The sequence below is a fragment of the Sorex fumeus genome, unplaced genomic scaffold (assembly GCF_029834395.1).
Source record: "Sorex fumeus unplaced genomic scaffold, SorFum_2.1 ptg000049l, whole genome shotgun sequence".
Lineage (NCBI taxonomy): Eukaryota > Metazoa > Chordata > Mammalia > Eulipotyphla > Soricidae > Sorex > Sorex fumeus.
Genome location: NW_026606106.1, coordinates 809,625 through 822,360, shown reverse-complemented (window position 1 = coordinate 822,360; position 12,736 = coordinate 809,625).

The following is a 12,736-nucleotide window of genomic DNA, read 5'->3' as shown; positions in this document are numbered from 1 at the left end:
GAAGTACTTGCATTTTTGGGTGTACTAACTGAAGAAGTGGGGTGCAAGAAAGATAAAGCCAGAAACATCAAATAAAAAAATCAAATAAAAATTTTATTTGTACTTGTTCAACTTAAAACTATAAAACCCAGCTCCCAGAACCGTGCGGCCGCATTTGCGACATCTTATTATGACATCTTATTATCTCATTCCTACTTTGGACAAACTGGCAGGCTACCGAATGTAACCTGCCCACACGGCAGAGTCTGGCAAACTCCCCGTGTTGTACCCAATATGCCAAATACCAGTAACAATGATGGGTCTCATTCTCCTAAAGAGCCTTGAATATAGCACTTTCTTAAAAATCTCAGGGCTAGGATGAAGGAGATGTTACTGGGGCCTGCTCGAGGCAATCGACGAATAACAGGATGGTCGTGTAACTTGGAGATTCTATTTTCACTTGTTAGATAAATCTTATAGTGTTTTCCTTAGATAAGTTCACACAAACGTAGAAACAGTGTTTTCTTTGGCAACCTTCCAAAACTGTTTGTTTTCAGTATTTTTGATATAAGCGATTCTCACTGGGAAGAGATGGTTTCATTGTCCCTTCTATTAACGTTTCCTTTACAGTGTTGATAAACACCTTTTCGTATGTCTACAACCCACAGACATGTTGCTTTAGTAAATAATCTATTTATTTTCACACCATTTTATCGTGTGTTATTTGTTCTGATGGGCTGGAGTGATGCATAGAGGGTAGGGTGTTTGCCTTGCACATGGCCGAACTGGGTTCAATTCCTTCACCCCTCTCAGAGAGCCTGGCATGTTACCGAGAGTTTCTCGCCCACATGGCAAACACTGCCAAGCTACCCATGATGTATTTGATGCCAAAAACAGTAAAAACAAGTTTCATAATTTGTTGGGAGATATTACTGGTGCCCCTCGTGCAAATCGATGAACAACAGGAGGACAGTGCTACAGTGCTACAGTGCTATTTGTTCTGATGTTGAGCTTGGTGAGTGCTATGAATATCTGATGTTTGGTGGGTACACATTTTCTTCCAGTCAGTTGGTTACTTCAATTTAAATATCATTTACATTCTCATTAAAATCTTGTAACTGATTTAGTTCCATTTATTTATTTCAGTTTCTCTTCTCTTTGTCAATGCAGTGAAACTATAGATGAGTCCTTTAAAAATCAGTGTCATGGAGAGACTGGCTGAGGTTTTTCTCTGTGTATTTTAAGGATTCTGCTGTCAAAGCTGGACCATAAGTCCAGTTTTAATGAAATTCTGCATCTGCTGTGAGATATGGATTCAGTCTATCTTCTATTGTTGTCTTTGTGTGTGGTGTTGTTTTTCCATTACACCATTTGTTGTAGAGTGGAGGATAACATTGGTTTGTCCTTTCTGTCTTGCCGCAGAGAGTTTAGGTTTATTGGGTTGCTCCTATCACAGTTCTCCCATTCCTCTGCTTTTATTTGTAACTTCTTTCTTTGTGCTCTGTTGACTTGTAAATATTGTTTTTCTCTTCTTAAGTCTGGAGCGATAGCACAGCGGTAGGGCGTTCGCCTTACAAGTGGCCAACATGGCCAACCCGAGTTCGATTCCTCCGCCCCTCTCGGAGAGCCCGGCAAGCTACCGAGAGTATTCGATATGCCAAACACAGTAACAGCAAAGTCTCCAATGGAGACGTTACTGGGCCCGCTCGAGCAAATCGACGATCAACGGGAGGGCCTCTTCTTAAGTCCTTTGTATAGTAAATTCAGAGCAATGTCCTTTTTGTATGGAAACAAGAAGACAGTTAATGCTATTCTTTAGTAACTTGGGAGTTAACTGACCCTGAATGATTTTTACTTCCTGGAGATCTGTTCTCTCTACTTAAGCCTCAGTTGCCCTTACTTCTTAGCACGCAAATTCGGGGTCCTGACGAGGGACTGGATTAGCCCAGGGCAAGCTGTGAGCTGTGTGCTACCCTGGCACGAAAGGGGCCTGGCCAAAAGTCATAATATTTTACTATAAGTTAAGAACATAGTCATGGACAACTTCTGTCATGATCAATACAGTAATAACTACATTCTGTCCCTCCTAGGGTTATTAAAGATTAATCTGGCCTGAGCACTGTAATCTGAGTCCGTGGAAAGATGTTCCTGGGAGAGCCACACTACAAGCTCATTGTATCTCTTACTGTGTCCATACAAAATAACTAATATTAAGAAGTAGGATTATGATGTCAATTAAGGTCTTAATTAAGTTACTGGAACAAGGAGAAGAGGAACACCCCTAAATGGAGTTTCAACCCTTGAGCTTGATGGATGGTCAGGAAGGGTTTCCTTCTGTTGATCTTGCTACTGAAAGAGTGTGGTGGCTACCCCCAGTGCTGGGGAACTGGAGAAGAGAGAGAGTTGGAGAGGCGGAGAGCAGGACAGCAAGATGGAGCACAGAGAGACTAGCAAGGGGGACAGAGGGAGAAGAATGTACAAGAATACAGGAGCAGGTGTCTGGAAAGAGAGCGACCAGGCTGCGAGATGGAGCGTGGAGAGAAGGTGGGAGACTCAGGAAGAAACAGGAATGAGGGCCAGTGTGAGACTAGAATGGGTGGGGGGGTGCTCAGAGAGAGTGGAACAGGCGTGTAGGGAGAATGGAATAAATGGCAACTGATCAATCAACCGGGTTGGCCCTCATTTGCTCCTCCATCAACCCAGGACATGGACCACCGGGGTTGGGGGAGAGGCCCAAGCCGCTTCCAACTTGGCCAGTGAAGGGGAGAGCCCCTGGAGCTTCCCTAGCTGCCCGGAGATTACACAGGAGAGATTTTCCTTGCTCCACTCCAGGAGATGGAATCCTTTCCCAATGATTCACCATAAAAGAAGCAAGGATTTGTTCTGGGCTCTGAATTCTATATATTTGGACTGAGAATTTATATTCCTGAGACTCAAGGGATAATTTCTATAAGTTCATGATATTCTTTAAAGCCTGTTCACCAAGGGATCCTACAGGCCTCAGTGATACCCCGTCAGCACCAGAACCTATTGTTATTTCTGCCAACCGACCTCTGGTCCTCCCAGATCCACTGAGAAAACACCACAGGCTTTTTGGCTGCCAGAAGTTACTAAAGTCACAGCCCTAGCTAAAAAGATTGTTTATTTGGGAGGAAATTCACCCAATCCATGCCCAGACCACCGGGCATTTACATGCTCTGTTCCCACAGAGCACCAGGAACATTGAAACCATAATTCTATTTTTTAATGGATGTGAGCTGAATCCAGGTAAGAACATCAGAGCAACTGATGCTCTGTGGGTGTGCGGAGAGCAAAAATCCTCTCATGCTCTCTGAACTGAAGAAAACACAGACAAGGAGACTTGGGAGTCTCAGAAGAGGAAGAAAACAATGATCACTGCCCTTCAAATAGAACTAAAGGAGAGAAATAATGAACTCCATGACTGAATGAGGAAACAAACAGAACTGAACGTTGTGGTTATGTGTTACTTGTGCATTTTGGCTACTGTATTTGGTACTGCTCGGATCGGGGCTCAGCATCCTCCACCTCCACGTAGTTGGTACTACATGAACACGACTATGATCACCTCCACTAGTTAATGCTTTTGGGTTCCAGGAGACAAAGAAAGTAACCAAGGTTCATCTTAGTCTGAGGAGGAAGGGCTGAGCCTTGGTGAATCTCTGAGAAGGCAGTAGGGAGTGAGTCCAGAGTCAATTTTGTTTCACCTTGTGTTTGTGGAAGGAGGAACCACATCCTAGGACCTTGCTGTGTGCACAGCGGCTGAGTGAGGCCCTGCTCTGTGAAGACAAGTGAGTTGTGTCCTGACTCTGAACCTGCAATGATCCACCCACATTGGTCACAATTCCACTGACTCGCTAGGCTGTTTCTGCACCCAACGTTGAAGGTGATTTTCGTTTGTGATTGTGATCAGCCCATGACAAACGTTTTGTGTTTCACCTGAGTACAAACACATGGTCACTGTCTTCTTGTTTCAATTTCCCTCCCATAAACTATTTTGGATCAATGTGGAGCTAAAGTTTTCACTCATTTCATGCTTTGAATTGTCAGCTACTTTTTTAATATGGCCCAATTATAGAAAATTAAATGATCACCATAATCAAAAGACAACCCAAAAACTGGGGAAAAATATCTGCTCATTACTCATCTTATGTAGAATTTATAAAACTCACTATTTATCTTATGTCATGATCACGATCACGATCATCCTGTTGTTCGTTGATTGCCTCGAGCAGACACCAGTAACGTCTCCTTCGTTGTGGCCCTGAGATTTTAAAAAATGCTACATTCAAGACTCTTTAAGGCTTAGGAGAATGAGACTCATCATTGTTACTGGGTTTTGGCATATAGGTAATGCCACAGGGAGTTTGCCACGCTCTGCCATGTGGGCAGGTTACATTCAAAGCCTGCCAGGTTGTCCAAAGCAAGAATGAGATAATAAGATGTCGCAGCCACATGCTTCCAGGAGTTGGGTTTTTATAGTCTCTGGGTCTTGGCCATTGATGGGATTACAAGGCGCCAGGGGGGCCAGTTGGTGGGTGTGACCCCTGCCTACTGGAAGATGGAGGATCTGGGTGGAGGATGCTAGGCCCCGATCCGAGCAGTCTTGGAGATCTCAGCCCCAGGACCCGCATGCCTTTGTTCCTCTGCTGGTACCTTCATGCATGTGGAGAGTGGTCTCAGCATGGTTGTGGCTGGTTCTGGAGGTCTTCGACTGCCAGAGCTCTGCTTGGGGAGGGGAGGGAAACTCAACCCGCCCTCCTCCAAGGGTCTCCGGCGAGGACAGCCAGGAGCAGGGGCAGGAGACTCTGCACTGTTCTCTTCCTGGTGCTGGGTTTTATAGTCCCTGTGCAAGACCCAGAGACTTATCATATGTAGGATTAATAAAACTTATATAAACGACTTGAAAAACCTAAGAGAAAAATAAACCCTATCTAAAAATGAGGTTTTAAATGGATATATCCTTAAAGTAGAATTTGAGGCAGAGAATGGTATGAACAAATTGTCTATATCACTTATCAGAAAAATGCAAATAAAAAACTATTGAGATATCACCTCACACCAGAGAGAAAGGCACACATCACAAAGGACCAAAACATTCTGTGTTGGCATAGATGTGGGGGAAATGCAATCCTCATTCTCTGCTGGTAAAAATATCAACGGGATCAAACTCTTTGGAAAAATTTGGATACTGCACAGTAGGCTAAAAATTTAGCTTCTATGTGACCCAGAAATTCCACTCTTGGCATCAACCCAAAGAACCCAAAACACTAATTGAAAATATATTTCCAAATTGTCTAAATGGATATGTCTATGTTTATTGCATCACAAGATTATATTCACAATAGTTTATTCTGAAACAACCCGAGTATCTGAGAACAGATGACTGGATGAAATACAACACATCTACACAATGGAATGCTATACAGTCACCGGGAAAAATTAAATCATGAAATTCGCTTATAAAAGGAGGGAAGTGGAGAACTGGAGCAATAGCACTGTGGGTAGGGCGTTTGCCTTGCACGCAGTCAACCCGGGTTCGATTCCCAGCATCCCATATGGTCTCCCAAGCACCACCAGGTGTAATTCCTGAGTGCATGAGTCAGGGGTAACCCCTGTGCATTTTCGGGTGTGACCCAAAAAAAGGAGGGAAATGGAGAGTATCAGGCTGAGTGAAATGAGTCAGAAGGAAAGGGACAGATATAGAATAAATGCACTCTTCTGTGGGATATAAACTTTGGTATGAGATTAATATTCAATGTCAGGTAACAGGGGATAGTGGGACGGATCAATGGTTGAAAGCTTGCTACAAGTGTGTGTTTTGTGAAGGACAGAGAAGGATCAATATGACAGGAATAGTTAGATATGATCACTGGATAAGAACTAAATGTAGACAGATGATAAAGGGATGTACACAATAACATTTCAGTGTCTGTATTGAAATCAATACACCTAAGAGGGAGACAGACTGAGAGACAGAGAGAGACAGAGAACCCATACAGGCTCCTAGGGATCAATAAAGGAGAAGGATGTTTCACGTGATGATGACCAGATTCCGTAGTTGGGCTGTCTTTGTCCTTCTTGCCACAATCCTGTGCCTCCCCTCCCCTCTCTCTCTCCTTGCATATCTCTAAGTAAATTTCTTTAGATAATCCTAATTTACTTCTCTGCCCATCTCCCCTTTCTTATTATTCACAGAGAAACTGAAAGTGAGTCTCTGAGTTACACTTGGTCAGGTTTTCCCTCCTGCTGGGTGGAAAGATGTTTTCCAGACTTCTAACATGTATGACCAGAAATCAGAACTCAAGGATTTTTTTCCATTTGGAGAAGCCCATGTGCTCTCTTGAACACGGATCTCTCTTTCTCTCCACTTGCATTTCTCTAAGAAAATTTCTTTAAATAATGCTATTCTGCATCACTGAAAAATTTAGAGTTCAAACCATATGTTCCATAAAACTTCATTAATTTGATCATATTCATTACTTTTTTTCTTATAGTTGCCCTACTAATACTGTTATAGAATAAACTTGTTAGTAGCTGTGTTAGACTAACGTCTGGTTTTTGAAAAACTCTTTATTAATTTAACAAATTTAATATTTTTTGTTTCTATTAAATTCTTTGGGCCAGAGCGATAGCATAGCGGGTAGGGTGTTGACCTTGCACGCAGCCGACCTGGGTTCGATTCCTCGGCCCCTCTTGGAGGGCCCGGCAAGCTACCGATAGTATTCTGCGCCCACAGAAAATCCTGGAAAGCTCCCAGGGACATATTTGATATGCCAGACACAGTAACAACAAGTCTTACAATGGAGACGTTACTGGGCCCCCTTGAGAAAATCGATGATCAACAGGAGGACAGTGCTATTAAAGTCTTTACTTAAAGACTTAAATCCTCTTTTAGTTTGACTGTTTTTACTATTTTTATTCCAGCGAATTAACTATTTATTGTATTACTTCTGCGTAATCTCAGCAAAGAATACGCAGCGTCACCTTTAAATTTTTATATAATTAACTACTTGATATGCCAATATTTTCCTGGGATGCATCTACCTGAGCAATTCCTGAACACAGAGCCAGGAATAAGACCTCAGAATTGCTCCGTGTGGCTCAGAACCAAATCAAAAAGCCCATAAAATAATATGACTCCTGAACAAGGCTTCTGAAGTGAAGTCCCAGGATTCAACCCTGCGTTAGAGATGTCAAGAGGTTGAAGCCCCTGAGAGCCCAGAGGCTCTCCCTGCAGGGTGGGGGCCAGGCTGCAGGGGGCGCCAAGTCCCAAGAAAGAAAGGGTGCAGAGATGGGGGAAATAGATGCAGAGAGGCAGAAATATCAGCATGGATTTCCTTCTTCACTAAAACTAAACTTTTTTCTCAAGAAAACGAAAATTAAAATACATGTACGACAGAGAAGTTTAAATTGTGCCCACGTATCATTTTTGAAGAACAATTATCACATTGAGAAGGCAGTAAAATCTGTATGCAGGTGGTGTTTCTGGACTTCTTAATATCTCCAATGGAAGCCACTGGGGCATTAGGATGATTTTGTAGTCCCATTGTGGCATCCCTTGGGGAGTAAAAGAAACCCAGAAATAACTTCAAAGCCCAGGTGTGTCCAGATGTGTCCATGCCATACAGATGTGGGGGGCCCTGAAGGAAAGGTCCTGAAAGGGCTTGGCCCTCCGTAGGGGGAGCTATGTGTGCACAGAGTCCTGGGACAGGGCAGAGTCTCATCTCCTCAAACAAGGATCAGAACGTGGACCTCTTCACTCCCCTTGAGAAAGGACCTGGTGGCTTCCAACAGCCCCTTTTAAGGTTGGACCGGATTTTCATCTATGAATTCTCCATACTCATGAATATGCAAATTACATGAGGGACACTGAGTTAAATACAGATGTCTGTGTCCTGACAACATCACACAGCAGACATAGCCACACCTTCAGAAGCCACTGAGTGCTTGGTCCTCACCATGGACTGCACCTGGAGAATTCTCTTTCTGGTGGTAGTGGCTTCAGGTAAGCATTCCCATGCCATAGGCTGAGGATATGGGGCCAGTCAAGTGGAGTCCACCCACTCCTGTCTGCTGTCCACAGGTGTGAACTCCCAGGTACAGCTTGTGCAGTCGGGGGCTGAGGTGAGAAAACCTGGGACATCAGTGAAGATCTCCTGCAAGGTGTCCGGATACACCTTCACCAGCTACACGATGAGCTGGGTGAGGCAGGTCCCAGAACAAGGTCTTGAGTGGATGGGAAGGATACGAACTGATAATGGTGAAACAAGATATGCAGCAAAGTTCCAAGGCAGACTCACACTCACTATGGACACGTCCAAGGACACAACCTACATGGAACTGAGCAGGCTGAGCACTGAGGACAAGGCTGTGTATTACTGTGCGAGATACACAGTGTGACAACCACATCCTAAATATGTCAGAAAACTGAGGGGGAGGCAGCTGTGCCAGGTGAGAAGACGACAGGGATGCTGATCATCCTGATTCCTCCTCAGAGAGTCAGGGTCTGAGACACAGAATGGGGCTCACAGGGCCAGGTTTCATCTGAGGGAAAGGCTCAGGATCTCTCTCTGTTCTTCAGCAACAGCCAAGAGGAAGATAGCTTCTCTCTAGAATACGTTCAGTTACTCCCATATTCTTGTTGGATTGTACACTGGTGCTTCCCAGACGCTAGTGGAAGAATAACTTTTAAGTATGTGCTGGGGGCTTAGCAGGTTCTTGGACTGTTTCCTCAAGAACAGTCCTTCACTCCTGTATCATGTGTGGCTGAAATCCTTGTGTTTCACACTTGTCACAGGAGCTGACACATGTCAGTGTGTGCTGGGACCATTGTAGATTTGGGACCATAGCTCCAGATCCAGGAATATCTTTGATTGTTCTAGATTTTAGGGCAAAAGAAAGCTGTTCTTTGGAAAATTTAAGTAGATAGAATTCGGTGCTAAACTTCATTTCCTCTTCTCAGCATCACACAGGTGGCACTTGTCAGGATATGGGACACAGGACACCAGCTGTGGGGAGGAGTGACCCAGGTGCATCAGAGTCAGATCCTGAACTCCTTTCTGTGGTTTGTGCCTGAAAAGACAGGGACATTCCTGGGATTAATGTGTAAAATAGAAATAATCCGAACATCTAAATATGCATATATTCATCTGCTATGTGCCAGCAGAAAATCCTTTTCTCTAAGATGGAATCCAGGTAATGGGAGACCTTTTCTGAGAGGCTGTGGGTGAGGCCCCGTGTGCGTATTTGCATCTCTGTATCCCTGAGCTGGAATCTTGCCACTGGACACTGGGAGTGGAGAAGGTCACACTAGGATAGTGGCCACTGTCAGAAGTTGAGGGCCACATTGTTTTGTGTAATGAGAGCTTGTCCGTGTTTTCCCAACTTGCTGTGACTTTCCTCTGTGACCATGATGTAATAGCGTGAAACCTGCGTCCCTCTCCATCTGTCCTTGTGACCTCTGACCTTGGAAGTGTCATGTCTGTGCTGAGGAAAAGCTTCACTCGGAGAGTGCAGAGATACCAGGGGGATGTGTGCAGAGGGACTGATCCCCGAGGGACAGCAGCAGCGGTTCCTGAGCAAGGTTAAGGGGACCCTGTTGGCAATGCCAGAACTCAGCGCTTCCATCTAAGGGGGGGTGGCGCCTTAATTCACCTGCCATAAAATTCCTAGGAAATAAATGCCATTTATTGAGTCAGAATTGGAAGTATTTTGAGATGCAAACTTAATAACCAAATAATTCCACTTGGTATCTGTTGGCAGAGAGGACAAATACTGAGGGAGAAATGCCTGGATATTTAACATTAAAAATGAGCCTGGTTTTAAGAACCTAGAGAAAAGTGACAAAATCCAGAAATAAAAACTAGAGAATAGGGGGGTGGAGTGATAGCACAGAGGGTAGGGCATTTGCCTTGCACACGGCCGACCCAGGTTCGATTCTCAACATCTCATATGGTCCCCCAAGCACCACCAGGAGTAATTCCTGAGTGTATGCGCCAGGCGTAACCCCTGTGTATAGCTGGGTGTGACCCAAAAAGCAAAAACAAACAAACAAACAAACAAAAACACTAGAGAATCGGTACTTGGAGAGCCCATAGAGACTCCATGCAGATATGATAGAGGCCACGGGATGGGCTGCCACATGTGTGTTTGCCCACAGTCTTCCTGGACATCTGGGGGAAGCAGAAGATGTAGTATTAGTTTTACTTATTATGCTGTCCCAACATCTCAATATTTCCCTTTGAAATATCCCCAAATTACATTAGTATTGGTGAATTAACAATTAATGAATCAGGGACTGAGTTTGGTGCCCCTACAATGACACCCTTTGTTCCCTCCCCAAGGGCAACATTGCCCACCCACAGTCCTACTGATTCTTAGACAACCCTGTTAGAATTTTGTTCCAAATATGGGCACAAATATGCTCCAACAGAGGACAAGGAAGATCAAGAAAACAAAGGCCCTGAGGGCCAACTTCAAGAACATGTGTGCCAACACAAATCTATGACACGCAGAGGAACTTTCACAGGAGGTCAAGTCCAAAAATGAAGCTTCTGTGACGGTTCCTGATGTACTTTTCCTGTCTGTGTCCCCAAACAGACACCTATGTGGGTCCCTGTATATTAAGCTGCTGCTTACTATGGTGCAGTATCTCAGTCTACCCTCATTTCTTTCTCTGTACATGGAGCTAATCTCAGATGTCACCCGGAATTTCCCAAATTCTTAAGGCAACAACCACTGTCCTCATCATCTTAAAGTTCTTACTTATTCCTAATCATGGAATACATTTCCCTGGGAGACACTATGTCAATAGCACAGTGCTGGACTGGAGCAACTAGATGAAGGGGTGGAAATTTCCATAATGACATAGTGGAAACCCACCTCAGTAAGGGCAGGAGAGAAAAGACCCAGCTGTTGGCAAAGAGGAATGCCGAGGGCTGACTACCGTGAAGGGAATCTCTCTCATACTGATGGCATCAGCTAGGAGAGGTCTCTGCAAAGTTGGGGAAATATCTAGAAATTATTATTGTCCTGGTATACAGGTTTCATGTTGCTAACAATAGACCTTAATTACTCAAATGACAATGTTGATAATGTTAATCAAATTCATGGATCAAAGTTAAATTCTCCTCTGCATAATATGTCAAAGAAACTTACTTGTGTGTAATCAGCTAATGTATCTGCTTGATACCTACATTCAGGATTTTTAGAGGTTCAAAATCATATGGGAGATGACTGAGAAAATTGTACCGTTCCAGTAGAAACATCAAAAAACACATGATATTTTTTCATAGATCAATTATTTGGTTTTACTTTTTACCCACTATTTATGGATTTCTGATGTCCTTCTTGTGGATATGCAAATTCTGTGTTAGATGCACAGTTTCCTCCGGACAGCCCTTGTCTGGACCATGAGTGAGGACTGGGCAGGAACGGTTTCCCGCGGAGCCTGACTTGCACAAGCCTTAGACAGACTGTGCCTGGGCCTGACCTGGACTCGGTCCTGGCAGTGCATCATATTCACATCCGCATTAATCTCCCTGGTCATGGTGAGTGTGTTTCAGGACTTGGACTAGCTAGGCTCTCTGATGGACAGTTGATGGACAGCGGGACCCTGTTTCCCTGATAGTGCGCAATGGAAGCAGATGGAGGCAGTGTGGGGAGTGTGTGCAGCCCTACAGGTCCCAGGGAGTCCTGAGGAGGGGTCACCCAACTCAGGACTACGCACATGTTTAATCCCAGGAGCTTCAAAGGATATGATTTCCAGGTGCTTAGAGCAGAGGTGCGCTGCAAGGTCCACAGAGAAATGAGGTGGAGACAGTGACCTGGTGGCAACCCTTCAGGAGCCGCCATAAATTCAGATATTCCAAGGCACTGGTCACTGAAATAACGGAAGGAGACTGAGCAGCAGGGGGCGCTCAGGTCCCCACAAAGGCTGCAGCCCAGCAGCAGGCACAGCGGGGGTGAGTGAGTGTTACCTCAGGTCCTGGTTTTCCCTGATTCAATTAAAACAAATAAAATTATCCAAGGAAGGATTTTGCGCATGGCAGGAGGAACTGTTCATAAATACCTGATATTATTGGGAGAATTAAGAACTACAAACAAGATAATGACAATAATTCAAAGACAATTTCAAGTACTGCTTGGGGCTCTACAGGCTTACAGAGCTTGGTGATGCGATTAATTTATTGATAGGAATGATTACTAATGCAGGGAAATCTAACTCTCAAACTCGGAGCATGGTGGTATCCAAACTCTGATATAAACCTTAGGTCAGGACTCAGTTTCTGTGCTCCTCAGAGGTGGGTAACCTGAGGGGAGTGGCCTGGCAGGACTGTCCCTCAGGGGAGGAGCTCTGTCTGCTCAGAGTTCAGGGACAGGGCAGGGGCAGGTTCACAAATAAGCACCATCATGGACTTGGACACTCCTCACTCGGTGAGCACTGGACCCTGCATCACCCACCTCATCTCCCTCAGATTGGGAAAGGTCCTCAGCTCTGATTCCTCCTCATGAATATCAGCATCAACCAAGGTACACTGAGTTAGTACAGACAAATGTGTTCCCTGAGAACAGGTTACAACAGTACGACCCTCCTGCCTACCCCAGAGACTCTCCCCACAAACCTCCTACATGAACCCGCACCGGGATGGCCTATATGTGTGTCTCCCACTGAGAATGACCCTTGGTGAAGGTCTCCTGTCCAGGCCTGAGGGGACTAGGGCCATCAGGGGTAGCC